The following is a 25,424-nucleotide window of genomic DNA, read 5'->3' on the forward strand; positions in this document are numbered from 1 at the left end:
GGGTTCTGGCAGATCGAAATGGATCCAAACGATGTCGACAAAACCGCATTTAACACCCCGTCTGGCCACTTTCAGTGGAGACGCATGCCGATGGGACTTGTTAACAGCCCTGCAGTCTGGCAGAGAACTGCGGACGTAATCTTGGCCGGTTTGCTGCGAAAGAGGTGCTTCGTCTACATGGACGATATAATAATTTACAGCAGCACCTTTGCCGAACACTTGGAGGCCATTGAGGAAGTGCTGGTCAGATTGCGAGCTGCTGGCTTAAAATTGAAACCTTCAAAGTGCCAACTTCTACAGCGGCAGGTCAAATACCTTGGACATATCGTTTCCGCAGACGGCGTAGAACCTGAAGCGGGAAAGTTAAGTAGCGTCCGCGACTTCCCTAGACCAACTGGAGTTCGAGGCGTTCGCGAGTTTCTTGGCTTAGTCGGATACTACCGAAGGCATGTGCGAGATTTCGCCCGTATCGCAAAGCCACTGACTGCACTAACAGCAAAAAAAATAGAGTTCGTATGGTCGGAGGAGGCAGAGGTGGCGTTCGAAGAACTAAAGGAAAAATTAATAACCGCTCCCTTGCTACGATATCCCAACTTCAGCCAGCCTTTCATTGTAGCGACTGACGCCTCGAAGTTTGCAGCGGGTGCAGTGCTGTCTCAGAATTTTGACGGCAAGGAGCACCCTATCGCGTTCGCGAGCCGGCAATTCAGTCCAGTCGAGCAGCGGTACAGTGCCACTGAGCGGGAGTGTCTTGCAGTGGTTTGGGCCGTGCGGCACTTTCGGTGCTACCTCTATGGCCACAGATTCAGGCTAGTGACCGACTGCCAACCCCTTAAGTGGCTTCGAAACGTGAAGGATCCGAGCTCGCGCCTCGCGCGCTGGAATCTGCAACTTCAGGAATACGATTTCGAGATAGAACACAAGCCAGGCAAGGTGCACACTAACGCGGACGCATTAAGTCGAGCTAACCTGGTACGCACCGTGAATGAGTTTTGTCCGGCCATAGATACAAACGATCTCCGCACCGAGCAGCGAAAGGACAAAGGGCTAGAAAAAACATTTCATGCCATTTCTGGGGGGATCGCCCGGGATCCCGACAATTGTTACTTTGTTGACAACGAAGGAACCCTACGAAAGCGCACCCGGCCTACGCGGTCAGGAAGGAAGGCTAGCCAGGTGTGGGAAAGAGTGGTGGTACCAAAGTCAATGGTGCCGCACGTCTTGAGGGTTTTTCACGATGCCCCATACGCGGGCCATTTTGGAGTAATGAAGACGCAAAGGAGGTTGGAGCGCTACTACTATTGGCAGGGCATGCGTTCAGATGTTAAAGAGTACTGCGCTAACTGCCGTTCTTGCCTGGAAAGAAAAACTCCGAAAAACCGCAGGCCGGCCCCCCTTCAGGAATTCGAGGAAGTCTCGACGCCTTTTGAGAGGGTTGGCATGGATATCCTAGGCCCACTTCCGACTACGACAACAGGAAACAAATATTGTTACGTCTCGCCTTCGACGCGCGGTATAGCCGGCGCGGATGCAACGGATGCCGCGGCTTCGTTCATCGCTGCCGCAACGCCTCCCGCCAAGCGCGTCCAGGCAGGTTTCAGTGCCACGTGTCGTCGTGCGTGCGTGTTTGTGTGTGTGCATGTTTTGCCCACGCTTGTCAAAGCGCGGCAGCCGGGGAGAGGAGCTCTCCAACTGGGAGGCGAGGAGGTCTGACCGGCGCCGGCCTGGCGGACGCGCCCTTCACGCCTGAACATGTTCAAGCGTCACCGTATCGGATGACTCTTCCCAAGCCGTTCCCTCTTGCCCTCGACTCCGTGGGTATAAAGGGGGCTGCCCCGGACGCCAACGAGAGACTTCGATTTCTTCCTGCGAGTAACGTGGTCGCCCTGACCGGCTGCTCTTTTGCGATGCCAAATTAAACAAGTTGTTCTGTTGCCAGTCGACTCATCCTTTGCCGGGACCTTCGGATGTTTCCAGCTTTGCCCCAGGCCGCCAGGCCAACGCTACCCTTGGGGCTTGCAACCCAAATGCAACAACTGGTTGCCAGCGGTGAGATCCCGACAACGGAGGCCAGCAGCGAAGATATGCGGTCAACTGTATGCTGAGCAGCACAACGACCATCCGGGAGCAGTGCAACGAGCCCTGTGTGATGACTGGTTGCCTGCAGCGGAACGACTGCGCTGAATTCGTGGCTGCGAGGTTTGGTGAGTGCGGGACTTTCTTCTTCTGAGTTTTGCCAGGCTTTTGTTAGTGTCAGAAACAGAGCTGGTAATTGTGGTTGTCGTTGCTGCCGGGTTAGTTTGCGGCAAGACAATAGTAGGCAGTAGAGAAAGCAGCATTCGGAGCAGCCATGGATTTGAAGTCGTTGCGCAAACCGAAATTGCTGGAGCTTGCAAGAGAGTTGGGTCTTGATGTCTCAGACAAACTCAGAAAACCAGAACTGCTAAGGGCGATTCTTGAGTTGGAGGCTGAGGATGACGAGCTGTCGGAATGCCTTGAGACCATTGAGGAGAGGGAACAAAAAGAAAAAGACGAGCGCGAACGTAAAGAACAAAAAGAGAAAGAGGAGCGCGAACGTAAAGAGCAAAAAGAGAAAGAAGAGCGCGCTTTGGAAATGAAGCGTCTCGAGGTAGAGATGGAACGCGCTCGTAATGGAAGTCAGGCACACGGTGCAGGAGAACGAGTATCGTTCAAAATGACTGACCTGATGCGGCCGTTTAAGCTTGGAGAGGACATTGGTTTGTTCCTGGTTAACTTTGAGCGAACGTGCGAGAAGCAGGGGTTCTCTCGGGAAACGTGGCCACAGCGCTTGCTCACTTTGTTACCCGGCGAGGCGGCCGACGTAGTCGCTCGCTTGAAGAGAGAGGAGGCAGAGGATTTCGACCAAGTGAAATCGAGTCTGCTAAAAAAGTACAGGCTGTCAGCGGAGGCGTTCCGTCGGAAGTTTTGGGAAAATGAAAAAGGCAGAAATGAGTCATATACAGAGTTTGCCTACAGGCTTATGTCAAACATGCAGGAGTGGCTCAAAGAAGAGAAAGCGTTTGGTGACCACGAGAAAATTCTGCAGTGTTTCGGGCTGGAACAGTTTTATAGTCGGTTACCTGAGAACGTGCGGTACTGGGTCTTGGATAGGCCAGACGTTAGTACAGTGGCTAAAGCCGCCGAGCTAGCCGAGGAGTTTGTGACGCGTCGGGCTCGCGGAGCTAAGGACGGTCAAAAGGGTGAATTTGGCTCCAAGTCTGAGAGGCCGAAGTTCACACCCATGAGAGCAAGGGGGGACACACGTAGTGCGGATGCGAGTGAAAGCAGTCCGACCGAACGTAAGGAGACGGCGGCAGCCGAAGCCGAACGCAGAAAGTGGTTCGAGGCGAGGCAAGCGCGCGTGTGTTATACGTGCCAGAAGCCGGGTCACTTTTCGGCGCAGTGTCCAGAAACAAAAACAAAAGTCGTGTTTTTGTCATTATGCAGCACTGACGAGAACATGAAGCTTCTCGAGCCTTACATGCGAGACTTCCTCGTGAACGGGAAAGAGTGCCGAGTGCTTCGTGATTCCGCAGCTACAATGGATGTAGTTCACCCCTCTTACGTAGAACCCGATATGTTCACGGGCGAGTGCGCATGGATCAAGCAAGCCGTGGAAGCTCACAGCGTGTGTCTGCCCGTAGCAAAAGTGCTCATTGAAGGACCTTTCGGAGCAATTGAGACGGAGGCAGCAGTGTCATCTATGCTGCCCCCCCAGTACCCGTACCTATTTTCGAACCGGTCCGATCACCTCCTGCGCGAGAAAGGTCTTTTGTTTGGTGAGGCTAGCGTTCAGGCCTTAACCAGATCGAGAGTTCGGGAGCTCGCTGCAAAGGCGGTAGTTGCGGGGCCGACGTTGTCGAGCAATGAGAAAGGGTCGGAGGCGCAGCAAGCTGATATTCAGAGCACGTCCGAACTGAATAAAATTGAGCCTGTAGCGCTGAAGGCACCAGGTACTGGAGAGGAAATGCCCGACACGGGAAAATTAGAAGAGCTATCTACAGATTTGCTCATCGCGCCTACGTCCGATGGACTTAATAGGTTGCTAAAAGTCAGCCGGTCGGCTTTGATAGCAGAGCAAAAAAAGGATGGCAGCCTAGAAAACATGCGCTGCAATGTCAAAGAAGGTATCGCCAAGAAAAATGTTCGTTTTGTGGAAAGAGGTGGGGTCCTGTACCGGAAGTATCTAGACCGCAGAGGAGTCGAGTTCGATCAGCTGATCGTGCCTCAGTGCTACCGTCAGGATCTGTTGCGCTTGTCGCATGGCGGTTCGTGGTCCGGACACCTAGGAGTTAAGAAGACTAAGGACCGTCTCTTGCAAGAGTACTATTGGCCAGGGTGTTTTCGTGACGTAGAAACCTTTGTGAGGACATGTGACACCTGTCAGCGGGTTGGCAAACCAGGGGACAAATCGAGGGCGCCGTTGAAGTTGGTACCTATCATTACGGAGCCTTTTAGACGGCTCGTTATTGATACAGTGGGACCTCTGCCGGTAACAGCCACGGGGTACAGACACATTTTGACTGTGATCTGCCCAGCGACAAAGTTCCCTGAAGCAGTGCCGCTTAAAGATCTCAGCTCAGTTGAGATAGTCAATGCACTACTGTCCATATTTGCGCGAGTTGGTTTTCCTGCGGAAATCCAGTCAGATCAGGGCACAGTGTTTACCAGCGCTTTGACGACAGCCTTTCTCGAAAGGTGTGGGGTAAAGCTGTTACACAGCTCAGTGTACCACCCACAGTCGAATTCCGTTGAGAAGCTCCACTCCGTCATGAAGCGCGTGTTGAGAGCATTGTGTTTTGAGCAACAAAGTGATTGGGAGCTGTGTCTGCCTGGGGTGATGTTTGCATTAAGGACCGCGCCGCATGCGGCTACGGGGTTTTCGCCAGCTGAGCTGGTGTACGGTCGCTCGCTGCGGTCTCCGCTTCGCATGCTTCGAGACTCGTGGGAAGGCAGGGGCGACGACCCAGTCGTGGTCGAGTACGTGCTTAGTCTCCTCGAACGCTTAAGAAGGGCACAGGAGTTGTCAGGTGAAGCAATGGCAAAGGCCCAGCAGAGGGCCAAGGTTTATTATGATCGGACAGCCAGGGCCCGTCGTTTTGAGGTGGGCGATGAGGTGATGATATTGCGCACATCGCTAAAAAACAAACTCGACGTGCAGTGGGAGGGCCCAGCACGGATTGTTCAAAAACTGTCGGATGTTAACTACGTGGTGAGTCTGCCAGGAAAACGGAAAGCACAGCAAGTTTACCACTGTAATCTGCTCAAACCCTATAGACAACGGGAAGCAGTGGTGTGTATGATGGTAAACGTTCCCGAAGAGCTTCCGGTCGAGCTTCCGGGACTAGGCTCAGTGACGAACAGGGAAGACACTGATCAGGTCATTAGTGACTTAATCATTAAAGCACCGCTGTCAGCTGAGCAGAGAACCGAACTACACCAACTCTTACAAGAGTTTCAAGGTCAGTTCTCTGAGAGGCCTGGTAGGACTTCTGTCCTTACTCATGATATAGAACTTACCTCGCCAGAGCCAGTACGATCCAAGGCGTACCGGGTGTCACCCCGCCAGCGCGATATTATGGAGGCTGAGGTAAAGAAAATGCTACAGCTCGGTGTTATTGAGGCGGGTGAGAGTGATTATACCTCCCCTTTGATTTTAGTTGAGGTACCGGGCAAGGAACCTCGTCCTTGCGTCGACTACCGCAGGCTTAATTCCATTACTAAGGATCAAATTTATCCAATCCCTAACATCGAGGAGCGCCTTGAGAAAGTTAGTAGCGCTCAGTTTATTTCCACCCTAGATCTTGTCAGGGGTTATTGGCAGGTTCCACTTACAGAGGAGGCTAGTAGGTATGCGGCGTTCATTTCACCAATGGGAACATTCCGTCCTAAAGTTTTGAGTTTTGGTTTGAAGAACGCGCCATACTGCTTTTCAAGCCTCATGGACAAAGTGTTGCGGGGACAGGAAGAATTTGCTTTACCGTATTTAGACGACGTAGCGATATTCTCCGCATCCTGGTCTGAGCATATGGCACACTTGCGGGCAGTGCTAACCCGCCTGCGCGAAGCGGGCTTGACAATCAAGGCTCCCAAGTGCCAATTAGCACAGGCCGAGGTTGTCTACCTCGGTCACGTGATTGGACAGGGTCGTCGCCGCCCCTCTGAAATAAAGGTGGCCGCTGTGCGAGACTTCCCGCAACCGCGCACGAAGACCGATATTCGGTCGTTTTTGGGTGTCGCCGGCTACTATCAGAGGTACATCCCCAGGTACTCCGATATCGCGGCTCCCCTGACGGATGCTCTAAGAAAAACAGAGCCCCAAACAGTCGTCTGGAGCGAGACAAAGGAGAGAGCTTTTAGCGCCCTAAAGAGCGCCCTAACAAGCCAGCCTGTGCTACGATCGCCAGACTATACCAAAGGGTTCGTTGTTCAGTGCGATGCTAGTGAGCGAGGCATGGGCGTTGTACTGTGCCAAAGGGACAATGGAGAAGTGGAACACCCCGTCCTGTATGCTAGTCGTAAGCTGACCTGTCGTGAGCAGGCGTACAGCGCCACCGAGAAAGAGTGTGCGTGTCTCGTGTGGGCCGTTCAGAAATTGTCATGCTACCTAGCCGGCTCGAGGTTTATCATTGAGACGGATCACTGCCCTCTCCAATGGCTGCAGACCATATCTCCCAAAAATGGCCGCCTCCTGCGCTGGAGCCTCGCTTTGCAACAATATTCCTTTGAGGTGCGTTACAAAAAGGGGAGTCTCAACGGTAACGCCGATGGCTTAAGTCGAAGCCCCTAACGTAGGAATCCGCCTCAAAGTTGTTGGTTACTGATGTTTTCTTCCTGAGGCAGGATTTTTAACATATTGCTTTTGTTTAGTGTTTCATAGTGATTATGTGCTTTCTAGTGCAATTTTCCAATTTGTGGACGCGTTCTGAGTGCTGCTTGACTACTGTAAGGAACTAGGCAGTAGTATAAAAGGGGAAAGAGCCTGGCAGAGCTTAGTGAGGGTTGTCTCGTGCTTGCTGACTGAGCGGTTGCGTTTCGGCGTAGTTCTAACGCTTGCTGGGAACGAGCACAAAAATGGCAACTCTCCCGAAGTGACTTTGCAGTGTCCTATGTGATCCTGAACCCGAGAACGAGGCCTTCTCTGTGCGCTGCGCTCAAGCAACGTCGAGGGACGATCGGTTTCGATTACGAGCATCATCGAGCGACATCCCTCTGGACAGCGGATGCAGTCCCCTGACCATCGGGATCTCCTTCTCCCGGCGGGGCGGTCTGTTACGTCTCGCCTTCGACGCGCGGTATAGCCGGCGCGGATGCAACGGATGCCGCGGCTTCGTTCATCGCTGCCGCAACGCCTCCCGCCAAGCGCGTCCAGGCAGGTTTCAGTGCCACGTGTCGTCGTGCGTGCGTGTTTGTGTGTGTGCATGTTTTGCCCACGCTTGTCAAAGCGCGGCAGCCGGGGAGAGGAGCTCTCCAACTGGGAGGCGAGGAGGTCTGACCGGCGCCGGCCTGGCGGACGCGCCCTTCACGCCTGAACATGTTCAAGCGTCGCCGTATCGGATGACTCTTCCCAAGCCGTTCCCTCTTGCCCTCGACTCCGTGGGTATAAAGGGGGCTGCCCCGGACGCCAACGAGAGACTTCGATTTCTTCCTGCGAGTAACGTGGTCGCCCTGACCGGCTGCTCTTTTGCGATGCCAAATTAAACAAGTTGTTCTGTTGCCAGTCGACTCATCCTTTGCCGGGACCTTCGGATGTTTCCAGCTTTGCCCCAGGCCGCCAGGCCAACGCTACCCTTGGGGCTTGCAACCCAAATGCAACAATATGTACTGGTGTGCGTTGACCACCTAACGAAGTATGCTGAGATAACAGCACTGCCCGACCAAAAAGCAGAAACTGTGGCACGTGCCTTTGTAGAAACAGTGGTTCTGCGGCATGGCGTTCCGCGGCAGTTGTTAACGGATCAAGGGTCAAACTTTGTGTCGAGGTTGATGAAAGATGTGTATAACCTTCTGGGAATAGACAAAAGACAGACCACCCCTTACCACCCGGCTTGTAACGGTGCTGTGGAGAGGCTTAATCAAACAGCAAGCAAACTGTTATCCCATTATGTTTCGCGAGACCAACAGGATTGGGACCTCTGGATACCGTTTGCTGTTTTTTCTTACAACACGGCGGTGCACGAGAGCTCCGGTGACTCCCCTTTCTACCTCTTGTACGGTCGCGACCCAGACACACCGAATGCGGTGGTTGATGGACAGAGACGGGTGCCATACGGGTCACTAGATGATTATCGAGCCGAACTGACGTCTCGATTGCAAGTGGCCCATGACGTAACAGCCGAAGCATTACGGGAAGCAGCCGACAAAAGAAAAAGGCGGTTCGACACTAGGGCTAGGGCGGTTCCTTTCAGGGTGGGAGACCGCGTATACCTTGAGTGTGTGCAGGTCAAGGCAGGGCTTGCCCGTAAGTTAACGCCCAAATGGAAAGGACCTTACCGCATAGTAGAGCAGCTATCGCCGGTTAATTTTCGGATTCGGGAGATCGCTGGGGCCTCAACCGCTGTGGTCCATGCTAACCGGTTAAAGCAAGCACCAACATGCTCGCCTCTTTCTGAAACGGCTGCCTCGAGGGAACAGGAGGGGGAGGATAACCTTCGCACGGAGCCCGCCATTGTAAATAACCCTGCATTGCAGAAAAGCGGTCAGAGCGGCCGGCACAAAAATTTCAGTCCATGTGATGAACTGGAACACTTCATGCAGTCGCAGCTCGGAGGCGCCCTTCTCGAGGAGGAGGCATTCCAATCTGGCAGACGTATTCCAGCCGCTAGGTACTACCTCCGTAACCGAGTAGTGGACAGGGAGGTACCTCGCTAAGACTACATTTCCTTGTTTTGTACATTACAAGTGCGCTTCGTTTAGTTTCATTTTTTGTTCGTTCTCTTGTTTGAGATGTTGTACATACTGTTAATTATGGTCTTATATTGTGCACTCGAGTGGTATCTACGGTGAAGAATTGTTCTGAAACTCCGCTCTGGCTCGGTGCTCGTGGGGAAGAAAGGAGCGACTTGTGCGGGATACTGGCCCGAACAGCGCGGCGTGTGTGTGTGCGCGTGTGTGTGTATGACGAATTCCTAATGTTCAATGAACATTCCTTTTAAGAAAGAGCGGATGTGACGATTCGTGCACATGCACCGGTGCCACGGCGAGCCGGTCAGTGACTTTTCCTGGAGACGGTTGGCCGCGCCGTCCTGACGTCGGGTCGCAGCGGAGAGACATGACCATATTTGGTTGTGGTGGAGAAACATGACCATATATGGTAACCGTCGACGGCCCTGTCGAACGACGCTTGAGTGTCCCCGTCATTATGCACCCCTCGAGAGCCACGGGGGAGTGGACAAAGGCGCGGCCACGGCTGAAGAAAGAGGCAAAGGCTTTAAAAGCGGAAGCCGACGGGAGGAAGGGGGAGAGCGATCGGGGCGAGTGGACGAGAGGGCCGGAGACGGAGCGAGGCAGAAGACTGGGGCTGCGCATTGACCTGAGCCCGGGGTCTAGCCGTCGCTAACGTTCGACCTTCGCCAACGCGCCTCCACGCCTGGCAGCTCATCCAACGACCAGCCGAGAACGAGGGCAGCACAGCCACGAGGAACTCCCAGCCCGGCCGCTGCAGACAACCAGCCATTCATCGAGCCCGTGCCACACCACGCTGACTCAGCCCCGGCGACGACGAGGCCAGCTTCTGTCCCGTAAGCGGCATCGAGCCAGATGCTTTAATTAAATCACTTCAAAATCATTTTGGAGTCTGTGCATCAATCTCCTCATGCCCAGTGTGGACCCAGGGCCATTTTTAAGAAACTGGTTCATCACAGTATGTACAGTGCGAAGAAAAAAGCAGAGTAAATACGAAACGTGTACTACAAACCAGAGACCTTCCTCTTCTATTTCACACATAGTCGTAACTAAATTGCTTAATCTGGCTTCATTAAAGTTAGAATGGTACAGGAAAGAAACAAGAAACAGAGCTCCATTTCAGTCTGGCATTGTATACACCTTCGTTACTATATACCAATGCTAGTTACAGAGAAGCAGCTGGTACGAAGAATATACGCACCGTCAAAACTAAACACACAGATTACAATTTAAACGACGAAAACAATACACAGCATTGCACACATAGCGGTAAATATTCGCCACAGAGAATGGACACCTTAGCGATGTACGCACAGCTACAAAGAAGCATTAGCATCAGCAATACCGCATCTTTATGTCAGCGGCATGATACGACATCACAAAAAAGCTCTATATACGATGGTGTTTCTTTTTTTTTCTTCAGCCAAGTCCGCTTTTGGTTTGGATTGCAATATCATTTTTGTCATGCTGTAATCCCATGTCGCCTTGGCTTCGCCATAAATACCGAAATTATTTAGTCAACGCTAACTGGAGTCCCATGAATTGATATCAGGGCTAACCCGCTAAGGCGCTCTTCACTTGTTCGGTTCCGAAGATATGTTTTAACCCTCTTCAATGTAAGGAACCTGCGTCCTGCTGTGGCGGTAGTCACTGGCAGCGTTGCTAAAATCTTGAGGAGTGTATGAAGATTTCGAAATAGGACCTTGTCGCCGTTCATTAACGCGTCAGTGGAGTAGCGCACGCCTGTTGCTTCCCATTTTGCTTTCCACATCTGCGACTCTCCCCTTAGCGCAGGTATGTGCGTTGTCTGCATGACCTGCATGTAATATTGAATAGCCGGCATCACGGACTCAAAGTTCCCTTTAGAGACGTGTGTTTACAGAACTAACTGCAAACTACTTAAATTTGCCTTGCGGTTTCGAAAGGGGCTTAAGAGAAGCTGTGAAATCGTCCATGTAAGAAATAAGCGTCGCTCGCCTTTAGTATTCCTCAGTTCAAGTCGAAGAGTAATTAGCCTGATGTTTCTGAGTGCCCACCACTCGCGGCATTTAAAAAAAAATTTATTTCGATATACTGTCAACCTCAACCGGGGTTTTTACAGGGGTGGGCGCATTTCAAAAAATACACAACTTCCAGATAAAACAGTTATAAAACAGTGAGTAGTTGTACAATGAAAAGGGTGAATATACCTAAAGCAAGACAAGAACAAACAAATTCGAGGTAATCAGTTATACAGAACAAAGTATATATCACCAACATTTTAACATTATTTATTCAGTTTTGTGGCAGCATACTCAGCTCGGCAAGCTACGAAAATTTGAGGACTGTCGGCTGCATTACAATCGAAGCGTCATGGGCATTCCATTCGCGCACGGCTCGGGGGAAAAAGGAAAAATAGAATGCGTTATTGCAACAAAAAAATTCCTCAAGTGTGAGAGGGTGTTTGGGGCGCGTGATTCTGGAGTGGCTTATATTGACGAAGTCTTCAGAGTTAAGCTAAAACGAATTGTGCAGAAGTAAGTATAGGAATTTCAAGCGGTGCAGTTTCGATCGGATAGATAAAGGCTGAAGTCCTGCACAATGCAAAAGTTCAGTAGGTGAATCTTTGCGTCGGTACTGGTTATAGATAAATTGCGCAGCTTTTCGCTGCACACTTTGCAGTGCGGATACGCTGGTGCCTGTATAAGGGAACCATGTAATGTTAGCATATTCTAATACCGGGCGTTTAAGTGTAGTGTATGCCAGAAGCTTTATTTCGGAAGGCGAGTTTTTCAAGGCACGTTTGAGGAAAAACAGTTCGTTCATTGCCTTATTTGCTACATACTGAACGTGCGTTGTCCAGTTCAGGTCGGATGAGTTAAGGATGCCCAGATATCGGTATTCCGTAACAGTTCGTAGCGCAGTGCTATCAGAACCATATGTGAACTTAAGCGGAATTTTTTTCTTTGTGACGGACATAGAAACAGTCTTGTCTTTGTTCATGACCTTATTCCAATCATTACTCCACTGAAGAACTTTATTCAAAGCGCTATTAGTTTGATCTGATTAGACTGATGTTTAATATCATGATAAAGAACGCAATTGTCAGCAAACAGTCACATTTGTACTTCATTTTGGTTAGTTATATCATTATAAATAACAAAAATAAAGGAGGCTCCAGTACAGATCTTTGGGAACACCAGATACCACGAGAATAATGTCGGAGGTATGTTCGTCTAATTGAACAATTTGGTAACGTTCGACAAAAAATTGCTGATTCATTTTGTGACGGGACCATCGCCAATTAAATGCTTGAGTTTGTACATCAATTTTTGGGGGGACACCCGGTCGAACGCTTTGGAAAAGTCAAGGAAATTTATCTCAAATTGCGCCTGATTGTTAATACCTTGCGCAAGATCATGCACGAATTCAACAAGTTGTGTTATAGTGGATAGTCGATTTCTAAACCCGTGCTGGCAAGGGTAAATTAGCTTTTTAGCCTCTACGTATTGAGCCAGAAATTTTAGGAATAATATGTTCCAGAATTTTCCCACATGTACATGTCAGAGATATGGGTCGATAATTATTCGGGGAGTGTTTATCACCTGATTTGTGCACAGGGATTACTTTGGCGATTTTCTATTCAGAGGGAATACAACATTCACGAATTGATTTCTGGAAAAGAAGACAAATATATTCGCTGCAAGGCACGGCATAACGTTTCAGAAAACCATTAGGAATGTCATCTGGGCCGCTACTTTTCTTTTCATCAATATTTAGAAGCAAGGATAGCACACCGGCCTCAGAAATTGTAGGCGTACCGACGAGATGCTCGTGGCCATATTGTTGTGGAGCAATCTGGCCAACGTGGTTTTTGTCAACAGTCAAGACTGATTGAAAACATTTGTTGAACGAATCTGCTTTAAGTTTGCCGTCCAGAGATGACATCGGAAGACATCTTTTGCTTTGTGCTCAAGTAACGCCAAAATTTGTTTGGTGCAGTTTTAATAAAGTTTTGTAATGTAGTGTTGCCGAAATGTTATTTTGCATTTCGAGTTGCACGTTTAAGTTGCCTATTTAATGAATTATGGCGAGAGTGGTAGTCAGAGATGGTGCGAAATTTGTTCTCCTGTCTGCGTCTTTTCACCCTTCATTTAATATGAATTATTACACGCGTGATCCAGGGATTCTGGTTTCTGACAACTTTTCGAACTCTTGGGACGAAGCTTCCCATGCAATGCATAACAAGATCTTTTAAAAACTGCCAGACGCTGTCAATACTTTACTGCTTATCGAGACATAAATGTAAAAAGTTCTCGTATTCATGGACGAGATAGGTCACGACAGCATCATCATTGGCCCTATTAAGTGCGTAGACACGTTTTTCAGTACTATCCGGGCTAACAAGGTTAGCTATAGGCAATTTACACAGTATTAATTCATGGTCTGATAGCCCTTGAAGTGTTTCTGTTGTTATGGCACTGCCTGGAAAGTTATCACTAACGAAGAATAGGTCTAGAATAGAGCTGGTTTGGTTATGGACACGAGTCGGAGTGTCAACAATCTGCTTAAGGTTGAACGTGAATAAGAAATCTATCATCCGGTTATTTGTAGTATTTCCGGGGTTAAGAGATTTCCAATTAATATCTGGTAGATTAAAGTCCCCAGCCATTACAATTTTCCCGCCAGAAGTATGTCTGAGCATGTAGTCGATCAACGGGTCTAGATACATTGCATCGGCATTTGGAGGCCTGTAGACAGCTCCAACGTAAACAACGCCGTCGGTTAAATGGATATTGCACCATACAGTCTCCGCACCTGCCACTTCCGGCATGATGGAGTATACTATTGCTTTTTTAAGAAGACTTGCCACGCCCACACTTCTAGATTGTCTATCCTTGCGAATAACTGTATATCCATGTGGGACAAATTCATAATCAGAAATGCAAGGATGCAACCATGTCCCAGTGTTGGCTACGATGTCAGGCTCAATAGCCAGCAAAGTAGCCTCCAGTTCAGGTACCTTATTAGCTATGCTGCGAGCTTACGCCAAAATCAGCCGCTGTCCTTTGACATACAGAGAATATATTGTGAAACTCTCCCTCAGAATTAGCAGCCATTCTTTCCAGCCTGCACAAAACGAGGTCTACGTAGCCTAACGCGATGTTTATGTCGACCGAGATGCTCTGCAGATACTCGGACAAGTAAAGGGTTAGGCTTAAGAAAGTGTCGCAAACAGTTAGACAAATGAGGAAGTTAAATGAGCATACTCGTTGGCTGAGGGCAGACACGGTGGAAGGACTTGTTGTGTCGTGGGAGGCTCCCATGAGCTCTCCTAGCACGGCGACTATTTGAGGCAATCCCTCACTAAACGTTGAGACCACCTCGTGGCGTTCTACCCACCTAAACCCGGAGCGGGTGGAACCCGGAGCTTCCCACTTCCACCTGGAGCGGCCCGTGCGCAACGAAAAATCGTCTAAAGAAGCCGTGTGTAATCTTGTCGAATGGATATGTAGCAGCAGCAGCGGCCTTGCGCAGCAGGAGCAGCACCAGCCGCCGAAGATGATGACGCCGAAGCGCAGCCGAATTGAGCTGCCTTCTCGTGCTGGCGTCACGCGCCGTTCGGCTGCACGCCATCATACGTTCTAGCACCTCAGCCAGTAGGTAGATAGATAGATAAAGAGGAGGAGGGAAAGGCAGGGGTGTTAACCAGAAAGGGGTTCCAGTTGGCTACCCTGCACTGGGGAAGAGGGATTAGGGCACTAAAAGGAGGAAGAGAGAAGGGGAAAAGCATAACTTCTCTGTGAGTGCCCTGCATTTGCGAGTGCAAGACATACACTGTGTTGCGCCCTGGACTACCTCGAACCTCGCCCATTAACAGAGCAAAAGATCCTCGGTCCGTGGCCACAGCAGTCGACTGCCCTCAAGGCATACAAGACACTCTTTGCCTATTTGAGAGCTACTGGATTGAGTGATAAATTGTGACAGCGTTGTGTGTGTGTTATGCCTTTTTCAGCCAGTAAAGCAATCATGTCCTTCATCGTGACGTCCTCCTACTGATTGGTGCGACAAACCGGTGACCCGGACGTGATGAAACTTCTGCGCCTGGGTGGTGATGCGGCCATTAGTGAACTGGCTCTTGACCTGAGCGAGCTAGAGTTGAGGATCGGCCGTCGAGAACTGGGGAAGGCGAAGGGACAGCGCGGAGACTGCGCTGGAGGGTCGGTCACCGGCCATGGCGGAGGCGTGGTCGTCAGCGTTGGCCATGGCGGCCAACCCATTGTTTTTGTTATCGTTCTTCAGTCTTGTCCTCGTGTGATTTATCCTTTGTTATTCAAACCAAAAAGTTCTGAGTTAATTTAGTATTATCATTAACACGGCCGTTTTGTGGGAGCTAATGGTCATCAGACGGTTAATCGCTAATCATAGTGATCGCTTCCAAGCCTTGGCGAACACCTGCGAATAGCTGTGAAGTGTGGGGATTGATATGGCGGTGCTTGAAATCCGTGCGAGGTTAGCGGGGGTCTGAAAAAAAAATGTGAGACAGTTTGACTCCGCCAAAAACGCAGTACTGTGCGAACGCTTCGAAATCTTGACTGTGAAATCTTGACAGGATTTTCCGGCCTTATTTTGGGGGTGGGCCACCAAAATTTCGAGGGTGGGCGAAGTCAGTACTGACTCATCCTACGACCCGCCCGGCCATGCCACCAGCCAACTACCACCTGCCACAGGCATGTTTATGAGGAGGACCGTGATGTATGCTGTCCAAGTTGGCAGGAGCGAGAGATATCAAGCCCTGTTTTATAACCAAGCCGCAGGGACGTTCTCGCATAGCCTATAGGAGCAGCGCCTCTGACTCGGGTCCTGGGGGATTCGATTCTCATCTCAGTGTTGGCAGCCCGAGTTGCCAGCCCCGGCCAATTCCTGCCAGGAGGCTTCAGACACACATCCGCCAAATACGGTTCTCGGTGAGTTCGCTTGCCAGTTCAAAGTTGGTAGCCCGAGTTGGCAGCTTCTGCCATTCGGTTAAGTTATAGCGGCACAAAATTTTATAGACCAAGTGACGGAGTGCTTTCGCACCTAAATTTCGAGGGGGGGGGGAGAAGAGGAGGGCGGCACCCCCCCCCCCCCCCCCCTCGCTGCGTGCCTGCTCTCGATGCTAGGATCTCTATACTTATAAGCCTGCATGAAAGCACACTTTTTTGGCTGCTTTCGGCTGCAATGCTCGTTTATCGGTTTTGAGATTCGCTTCGAAAGAGAGGAAAAAGAGTCCAGGGACGGCATCGTGCCTCGCGGAGTTCCCAAGAGGAATTCGCACCTATTGCCCGTGTATAGAACGTACGTGTTTGTAGTCCTTGATAATATCATCCCAGAAATGACACTCAGGTATGTTAGACGTGCCAGAAAGCTATTCTTGTGACGCAGTATCTGCTTCCAATCATGTAAATAGCTGTCATCGCGAGGTGGTGTGAAAAAATGATGATCGGTGGCGTCGTTCTGTTGCCAATTGTGCAGCCGGGCGCGAAGCAGGACGGCATGTGTAACACTCTCTTGAAGTCACCAAGTGCACAGGGTTGAAAATTCGACTGGCCTGTCGTAACCGCAGCGAGCGACCTACGACAGCAGACGATGTGGAAAAGCTAAAGCCCCTCAATGAACTTCATTGAGGGGCTTTAAGAAAAGCTCGACTGCAGCGCCGCTGGTTCCCGCAACCACCACTTTAGCCACCTCCCGAGCGGAGCTGCGAAACTGAAACTGTCAAAGAACGTTGAACCCGCGTCTATTTGCCCTATACACAGCAGCTTTCGCTCTCTAACCAGGTTTAGCAGTAGTTGAACCGCAGCTATTATTTTATCAGCAATCGTCACAATTTGGAGATTTAAGTGTGTGATATCTGGCAAAAAAAGTGTAATTCTACTTGTATTGGTTCAGTTAGATCATTATAAATTACTAGCACATCCGTCATTAAAAAGATTGCCTGTGATTCACATACACACTGCAATTGTTTTGAAGCACAAGCGATAGATCGTGCTGAGGTAAGATAAGGCATTGTGCCGTCAAGTGTTCATGGCTTCCTTATCATAATTCTAATTCTTTACTGCAGAGACATGCATCCGGGCATCGCACCTCTTTTATCGCCGATCGCTTTCCTTTGGAGGGAGCGCTTCTTGCATTTACTAAGCTTGGCTTTAGTACTTCACTGGCTGTGAGTACGCAAACATTACTGTGCGCAGCTATAAGGCATACAGTTTTGTGCAGTGCAAGAAATTTTGTAATTGGATGCATTCTGACTGCTATTATATGTTTTTGTTGTCTTCCTCTTTAGTTTCGATATGAGTTCATTGTATCTTACGCAATATAGATTATTTGATGCTTTCGTTTGCGTTCTTGTTTTTACCTTTTTGTTTGTATATAGCCCCCCTATGATTATGCCCAACGGGCGTTCCAAGTATTTGTAATAAAAAAAAATGGCCGATTTAATGCGGTTAGGCGAAATGAGAATTAGGAGAGCTAGGAATTAGGTTTCGGTTTGAGGCTGGGTTTTCAAGGTCAAGCAGCCTTCAGATAACGATCGGCGAAATCGGACTTTATCACCGCCTTAAGCTATAGGGCATGACGTGATAGTGTTAATGGGTTAAAGCCCAAATATGCGGAAGTGGTCACTATCTACTTTACATTCATAGACAGGAGGGAATCCTCATACCACACCTGACGCAGTGGTGCGGCGGTTAAGCGATGCGCCACTGCCTTGCGATGGCAGCTGCTGCGACCAGTGGGGTTTGAGAGGCTCAGGTGCTCTTCCCGAGCTACCACTCATTAATTGAACAGCCACCTGCCACTGCGGTCAGTTCAAGGTCATGAAATGAGGCTTCGGACAGACAAACGTCTGCGAAATCTGAGACGGGGTTTTAATGCTCACCCGCCGCGGTGGCTCAGTGGTTAGGGCGCTCGACTACTGATCAGGAGTTCCCGGGTTCGAACCCGACCGCGGCGGCTGCGTTTTTATGGAGGAAAAACGCTAAGGCGCCCGTGTGCTGTGCGATGTCAGTGCACGTTAAAGATCCCCAGGTGGTCGAAATTATTCCGGAGCCCTCCACTACGGCACTTCCTTCTTCCTTTCCTCTTTCACTCCCTCCCTTATCCCTTCCTTTACGGCGCGGTTCAGGTGTCCAACGATATATAAGACAGATAGTGCGCCATTTCCTTTCCCCAAAAAACCAATTATTATTATTATTATTATTATTATTATTATTATTATTATTATTAATGCTCGCGCACAAAAACCTCCTAACGGATTGTCGCGGGATCATTTGAATGCGTTAGCAGCCAAACGTTCGTTATACCCGAGGTTTACGCACTAAAGTTCTTGTTATCCGAGGGCGTACACTTAGGTTCGCTGTATCCGAGGTCAGCGCACTGTTTATTACATCCGAGGTCCAGATGTAGAAGTTTGTTATATTCGAGGCGGCATGCTTAGGTTCGGTATATCGAGGTTAACACGCTAAATTTCGTTATATCTGAGTTGGCACACTATAAGGTTCGTTGTAGCGGATGTGGTTTATTAAGTTCGTATAGCTAGTATTCTAACTTACTAGGTTTGTTCGTAGCCCGGTGGTTGGGTTGCCACCTGCCCACCGTGGCGCGTGGGCCAGCTGCAGCTGGCTACAGACAGACGGCGCTCGCCCTTTCAGCTTGCACAGACCCAAATCCTTCTAACGCTAACGCGTTCACAAATAAATAACTGTAAATAAGAAGACGGGCATATTCACGAACCGCACTGACATCCCACAGCGCGAGAACCTCTTTGGACTGACTTCCGCCGCTGCTCCCTTTGCAAAGATTCTTTGAGTAAATCGCCGTCTTAAAAAAAACAGTAAATAAACACGGACAACACGCATGTCCTCACTGGATGCTCTGTTTCGTGGATTGAGGAGCCGCTTCCGTCAGCCACTGCCTTTCGAGCTGAACAGTGCGTTCGGCGTCCCTCGCGCGTGCCCCACCGTTCTAGCGCTGAGCGTCCCTCGCTTTCTTCGCTGCTTGACGTGCCATGGGGCTCGCCCATTGCTCTTCTGGCTTAGCGGCGCACTTGGGTGCCTAGGCCGCCTGTGAGAAGGCGGCCGGGGGAATCTTGTGTATCCATTAGAAAACCGGTGGGTACCCGCCGGCACTGGGGATCGAACCCAGCACCTCCCGAATGCGAGGCGGATCCTCTACCACAAGACCACAAGGCATTCTGCGCGGCTGCATACAGCTGCCCCAGCTGCGTCATGGACAAAACTCTCCATCGCTTGACGCAACCGGCTCTATTGCACGTCCTAATGTTGCTGGGCATTTGGAAGCGCAGGACTGGAAGATGAAAAAATGAGCAAGACAACGATTGACAGTGGTAGCGCGAGAGATGTCGCTTCACGTGCAGGCGAAGACGCCCGCGATTCCTGCCGCCGTGGAGCAAAATCGAGAGCGACGAAGTTCGAACAAATTGCAAATTTTTCGCCGTGACGCGCCGCTCAATTCGCTCAGTCGCTTGCATGTGAACCAGTTTTCACAACCAATTGGAACAGCACGAGAAGCGGGGGCTGCCCTGTTTGCACCGGCGATCGTTCGTATCCCGCTCGGGGCTGAAGCTTTTCTTGGCAATGCTGCAAATAATAGACAAGAAAGGGAAGGAGACGGGCTTTTGTTCCCCGTGCAGTGGCTGCAGCTTGCTCATTTTTACGGCTAAGGACACGGAGCGTTGTAAGGTGGCAATCTACGGAGCCGAAGGATGAAAGACACGGCGCGGGGACAAAAGCCCGTCCCCTTCCCTTTCCTGCCTATTCTTTGCAGCATTGCAAGAAAAGCCGTCCCTGAGTATAGAGCGGACGGAGGGGGATTGGGTGTGATGTCACACGTTAAGCTGTGAAATAAATGTCTAAAACTGAAGTTAAATCGTAATTATGACTACGTAGCGTTCCTGAAACATCATTATGGTATATAAATTTGTGAATTAAATTAATTACGGCGAAAAGAAAATTGTGGTAGCCAGTTTGAAATCGAATCCATAACCCTCCTGTTTCGAATCAGGCACGCTAGCCCTAAGCCACTGAGGCACGTGCGTTTGATTCAGTTAAAGGGATACCCTGTGTGTCTTGTATGACGTACGTGGTCTATCATGCATACTAATGTATGCTAATGGCTCTGTAATTATAATGAGGGACTAGTTAAGGAAGTGCAAATCACCATTAACGCTGTCGCATCATATTCTTAAGACGGAGATTCATCATCATCATCATCATCAGCCTGACTGCGACCACTGCAGGGCAAAGGCCTCTCCGATGTCTCTCCAAATAACCCTGTCCTTTGCCAGCTGCGGCCACCGTATCCCCGTAAACCTCTTAATCTCATCCGCCCACCTAACTATCTGCCGCCCCCTGCTACGCTTGCCTTGTATAAGAATCCACTCCGTTACCCATAAGGACCAGCGGTTATCTTTCCTTCGCATTGCATGCCCTGCCCAAGCCCATTTCTCCCTCTTGATTTCGGCTAGGATGTCACTAACCATTATTTTTTCCCTTACCCACTCCGCCCGCTTCCAGTCTCTTAACGTTGAACTTATAATTTTTCTTTGCATAGCTCGCTGTGTTGTCCTTAAGTTAAGCTGAGCCGTTTTCGTTTGCCACCACGTTCCTGTACCATAGGTGAGTACCGGTAAGATAAAAGTGTTGTATACTTTTCTCTTGAGGGATATCAACTGGTAAATTGCCGTACATGATCTGAGAGAACCTGCTATATGCGCTCCACCTATTCTTATTATTCTAGTTATTTCCCTCTCATGATTCGAATCAGCGGTCACTATCTGCCCTAAATACACGTATTCCCTTACGACTTCCAGCACCTCGCTACAAATTGTTAACTCCTGTTCCCTTGGTAGACTTTTCAACATTAGGTTAGCCTCACTATATAAGGTTCTAGCGTTATACTTTGCCAGGCTCAGATTCCAATGGCGGCCTCTCCCGCACCAGTGATTCATAGCGCCCTCGGCTGGGCCATAGGTGTGACCGTCGCCTTGGTCAGTTGCTCCGAAACTGCTGGCGACTGAGGGTTAATTGATTTTTTCATGTAGGCGGCTGTGGCGATGTTCTTCAGCAGGGTGGCCAAATCCTGTTCTGGTGAAGGAGTGCGTTGTCTTTTGATCATTGAAATCAGGCCGCACACCAGCCCTGGTTATAAATTTCCATCGACACGCGGCGTTTTTTTTTTCGGGCTGCTTCGTAAATGTTCGAGACTATTCTGGCTCAGGTTATGCTTCAGGTTCGTTATCCAGTTCGCGTTCGTTTTTGGACGAATATCGCCTGAATTTCACGAGAATGGAAGGTAAAATGCGTAAAAATAAGCCGTGACACTCGTGTTCTTGTCTACAGCTTCGCCGATCATCGCACTGTTTACCGTTTCGTCTCTGTCGTTTACTTCTGCTCTTTATCTTTTACGACCTAAACCATGTTATCGTTTTACACACCGCCGATGTTCGCTACTTCTCAGCAATAGTCGGCTCATTCGAAGCCGTAGAATAAGAAGAATAAGCCTTATAGAATCTAAGGGGACACAGATGCTTTCTGCACAGGTCTGCACATAGTAAATTGCTCTTATAACATCTTGTAACATTTTTATTCTCACCTCCAATTAATATCTTTGGCTAGATAGCTGCCATTGCAATTCCGCGTTAGTTGCACAAAGCGCGTTCTCGCTACGTCCCTTGGTTCACAGTACGACCTTCCTTGGCTTTAGTTATTGGCACTCTTTCCCTCCCTGCTTACGCGTGGTTGTTATACAGAGTACTGCAGAGTGCGCACTCGAATGAATACATACTCTGAGGTGTACTTCTAGGAATAAAGCGGAAAATATATGGAACGATTGTCATGCGCTAGAGGACGTAAGTCGCCATAAGGTCCAGGCCGAATTCAGAATTTTTGCCTGCGCATAGGTCTAGTTTAGAGTTCCTAGCAACCAATGCCTGAAGCGATGAGCCCTTCGCTATTTTATCGCCGCATATTGTATTAGCCGCTCCCCCGTAAGTGTAAAGCCCGTTAGCAAGCCTCAAATTTTCACGTTGGCCGTTGTGTGCCTTTGGCGAGGAAATGGTCGTGTGAAAATGCTAAATGAGGAGGGATAGTAAGTAGTGCATGTATTGTTATGTGTACACTTGTTTTTCATTTCATGGTGTCACAAGTGACATGGGAAGATGTTGGCACGTAGCTTTATTGCCAGGGAGATTCGAATTGGTTACTTGGAGTAATCTAGTGTTTAATGTTTGAGAGAGGTGGGTAAAATATTACCTTTTCATGTCACCGCTTCTGAGATGCAAAGTTGAGGTTGTGTACAAAGTGCACTTAAACTGTGAAAAAGCGCATGACGCGCACACTGGGCATTGTCTCAGTGAAAGACCCGTGGAACATTCTAAGAATGTTCTAAGAACATTAATAATTAAGGGGCATCTGGCAGTGCATTACTTCCCCATGCGTTCATGCGAGCCATTGTCTGATGAGTGCACTGTTCTCGTCTAGAATGTGCATCAAATATTTCCTTAAAATATAGAAGCCACTAACATTTTGGGATTAGTAAAAGGCAGTGTCAGTACCCCCTGGATGGCTTTAAGAAAACAGGAAGTGGATTATCTTAGCCGCATATCAGTTGAGTAGTTCGGTAGGGCTGTCTTCGTTGGGATAGTTAAAGGCTTTTAGTTTGATTTCGCAGTTTTTAGTTTTTTGGAGACGTCTTTTTTTCTGCATGTATTTTATTACCCTTTCTTTTGTATCACTATTTTTAGTGTTTTAAAACGTCCCTGTTTGCACCGGACTTCTTTTGAACCATTTCCTTTCGTGTGGTGTTGTCGTTTACACTGGTTACCTCTTTAAATTTCAAGTTGTACTTTGCCGTGTGCCACGTATGTGAATTAGGCGGTTCGTCAGGTGCCTCCGCGCCCATTGTTCCAGTGTACAGGGTGTTTCACCCGAGACTTTGAAGAATGTTGAAAAATAAGCTTTTTGAGTTAGAAGAGCGCTTTGTTCCGCATAGCATTGTCAGCGGTGTAGTATCAGAATACACCTAAGGCGTGTTAAATAGCAGGCTGGTTAACTAATATTGAAACTTTTTAAGTATTACTTTTAAGCTCCTTAATTTTTAAAGGTGTGTAGCCAACCGTAGTTAATATCCATATCAGTTTTTGGAATTTGCAAAACGCGGTTACCCCCCGTGGTGGCTCAGTGGTTAGGGCGCTCGGCTACTGATCCGGAGTACCTGGGTTCGAAACCGACCGCGGTGGCCGCGTTTCGATGGAGATGAAACGCTAAGGCGCTCGTGTGCTGTGCGATGTCAGTGCAGGTTAAATATACCCAGGTGGTCGAAATTATTCCGGAGCCCTCCACTACGGCACCTCTTTCTTCCTTTCTTCTTTCACTTCCTCCTTTATCCCTTGCCTTACGGCGCGGGTCAGGTGTCCAACGATACATGAGACAGATACTGCACCATTTCCTTTCCCCTAAAACCAATTATGATTATTAAAAAAACGTGGTTACGCTCGGCGCTATGGCCCAAGCAAAGTGTGGCTACATCGAGCCAAAATACATGCGCTTTCGAGAATCTTGCAGGCAATGCAACCCGTTAAGTGCACGTAACTCGTCGAAATAGCGAAAATGTGTTGGGCCACAGCACCGAGGGTAACTCAATATTAGGCAACCAGCTTGCTAGTTAACACGCCTTAGCTGTGTTCTGATACTAAACCGCTGACAACGCTGTGCCGAAAACAGCTTATTTCTTAAAAATTGCGTAAAGCTTCAGGTGAAGCATCATGTATACGCTGCCTAGGAAATCGAAATTAAACAAACAGTTGAAGTCAGCGCGGTGGTGCTCGTATTTCCTCTAGTCCTCGTAAAATAATTTGCGGCGTTTTCTGTTTTTCGCAGCCATGAGGTGAGTAAACTGCACGTGATAAGGCCCAGCATTCCGCTCATCACGTTATTTGACGCCACAGTACCGTAAAAAATAAGGCGTAGTTATCCTTGAGAAATTATGGCCGTGCTTTATTAAGTGGTACGCAGGTAAACACTAGCTTCATGCATTTGTTTCCTGTTTCCTTTTTTCAGCCATGGGCACACGCGGTCTAACCTTCGCTAAGTCGACGGGCCTCCTCGCGAATTTCATGCCACAGGTCCATGACGTCTGAGCCACGCGTCCTTGCGGACGATCGCCTCTTCCATGCGACGGAGCTGCTCGGCGCTGAAGTAGCTCTTCCAGCCTCCGACCTCACCCTTCCTCACGAAAGGGAACTTCGTGCGACATCCCTCGTAACCTTCGGACGCCGTCACGTTCTTTTCCTTGAGCCTGACGTCTATTCTCGGGTCCTTGTGAGCTGCTAAGTTGAGGACAAGAATGCCCCTCATGCGGTCCACCGTAGATTCTCAAGAATGCGCTCCAGAAGCTCGCCTCTGTTCTTTTCCAGAGCCCGCGCATAGCCCTCTCCCAGAAACCGCGCAATGCGCATGACGGTGCCACGAGTGTCTCGCTTCATGTCCTCGTAGGTGAGGAAACAACGGTTCGGTTCATCCTTGAGGCTGTACCCGGCCAGCAAGTGCTCGAAGTAGTCCCCGTAGCCAAAGTCTCCTTCTAAGAAGGACTCGAAGAAGTCTTCGAAGGTTCCCTCCTGGAAGCAATACACGTCGAGGGCTTTCGCCATGTGGTAAAAGGAGACGCAGCAGTCCCACGGATTGCGGGCAGTGTAGATGTACTTGGCCTCGGGGTTGAAGTTCTCCGGGGGCGGTAGCACGTGCGACATGTACAGGCCGTAGAGAGCAGTGGTAGGACGGTCCCAGTCGCGCAGACCGATATAGTCAAGTAGGCAAGTGGCCGTCGTGAAATCTTCATAATTCTGCACTGGTTCGCCGCCCTGCAGGATCATCTGCACAGTGAATTGAACCAGTGGGCACCCTGCCTTCGGAAAAGAAAACTGCAGGATGTCTCCTTTCTTCGGCACAAAGTTCATAATGTCCTTGAGGCGATCCGGTGTGATCAGCGGACAGCGTTTGACACCGTCAATGACTTGATAGAAAGGCTTCACGCGCGTTGGGGGCATTCTTACTTCTTCCTCTGGTTGCCAAGTCAAGGAGAGCAAAGGGCGGGTCACCTGTTGGTGAGAAGAAAGATAGAAAAGTGTGCTTAGAGTCTGAGAAGTTTGTGCCAGGGCTATCGTTACTTCTCTGGTTGAAAACATAAAGACAGGCACAAAACAATCGCAAGTTCCATGTTCTTCTGTCTTTAGTTATTATGTGCTGTTCTTCCACTGTTAACCGCAGAAATGAGGCGTGGCAGCACTGTCAACACAATAAACAAACAAACGAGAATATGGTCCACTAAATACTTTGAATGGCGAAAAGCGCCAAAAGCTATGTTACAGTGTTACAAAGGACCCTGTGCTTCGGGGAAGAACTCTTGTCTCTGATGGCTACAAGTTATGTTCACACTAAGATAATGGGATGTTTTAAGATGCC

General features: G+C 49.3%; 1 pseudogene; it reads right to left on the reverse strand.

Moving 5' to 3' along the window:
• Positions 1–24,040: 24,040 nt before the first annotated feature.
• On the reverse strand, positions 24,041–25,009 carry LOC144120141 (sulfotransferase 1C2-like; annotated as a pseudogene).
• Positions 25,010–25,424: the final 415 nt, after the last annotated feature.

The sequence above is a fragment of the Amblyomma americanum genome, chromosome 2 (assembly GCF_052857255.1).
Source record: "Amblyomma americanum isolate KBUSLIRL-KWMA chromosome 2, ASM5285725v1, whole genome shotgun sequence".
Lineage (NCBI taxonomy): Eukaryota > Metazoa > Arthropoda > Arachnida > Ixodida > Ixodidae > Amblyomma > Amblyomma americanum.